This window comes from Orycteropus afer, unplaced genomic scaffold, assembly GCF_000298275.1.
Source record: "Orycteropus afer afer isolate SDZICR_OR568_19922 unplaced genomic scaffold, OryAfe1.0 scaffold00605, whole genome shotgun sequence".
NCBI lineage: Eukaryota > Metazoa > Chordata > Mammalia > Tubulidentata > Orycteropodidae > Orycteropus > Orycteropus afer.
Genome location: NW_006922192.1, coordinates 1,244,738 through 1,245,754, shown reverse-complemented (window position 1 = coordinate 1,245,754; position 1,017 = coordinate 1,244,738). Strand labels below are relative to the sequence as shown.

At 66.6% G+C, this 1,017-nt stretch overlaps 1 protein-coding gene across 1 annotated transcript in view; it reads left to right on the top strand.

Annotated features, from left to right (window-relative positions):
- Positions 1-1,017, top strand: part of AFAP1 (actin filament associated protein 1) — a 140,538-nt gene that overhangs the window by 132,165 nt on the left and 7,356 nt on the right. The gene's annotated exons all lie outside the window — the stretch shown is intronic.

Sequence of the window (1,017 nt, the reverse complement as noted above, 5' to 3'; positions counted from 1 at the left end):
CGACACCACAGCCACATGCCTGACACATGTCCACACACTGGACACCACAGCCACACACCCTGACACCACAGCCACACGCCTGACACATGTCCACACACCGGACACCACAGCCACACGCCCCGACACCACGTCCACACACCCCGACACCACAGCCACACGCCTGACACATGTCCACACACCGCACACCACAGCCACACGCCCCGACACCACGTCCACACACCCCGACACCACAGCCACACGCCCGACACCACGGCCACATGCCCCGACACCACAGCCACACGCCTGACACATGTCCACACGCCTGACACCACAGCCACACGCCCGACACCACGGCCACACGCCCCGACACCACGTCCACAAGCCCGACACCACGGCCACATGCCCCGACACCACGGCCACACGCCCCGACACCACAGCCACACGCCTGACACATGTCCACACACCGGACACCACAGCCACACGCCCTGACACCACAGCCACACGCCCTGACACCACAGCCACACACTGGACACCACAGCCACACGCCCCGACACCACGTCCACACACCCCGACACCACAGCCACACGCCCCGACACCACATCCACACGCCCGACACCACGGCCACATGCCCCGACACCACGTCCACACACCGGACACCACAGCCACACGCCTGACACGTGTCCACACACCGGACACCACAGCCACACGCCCCGACACCACGTCCACACACCCCGACACCACAGCCACACGCCCCGACACCACGTCCACACACCGTACACCACAGCCACACGCCTGACACCACAGCCACACGCCTGACACCACAGCCACACGCCCCGACACCACGTCCACACACCCCGACACCACAGCCACATGCCTGACACATGTCCACACACCGGACACCACAGCCACACGCCCCGACACCACGTCCACACACCCCGACACCACAGCCACACGCCCCGACACCACAGCCACACGCCCGACACCACAGCCACACGCCCCGACACCACGTCCACACGCCCGACACCACGTCCACACGCC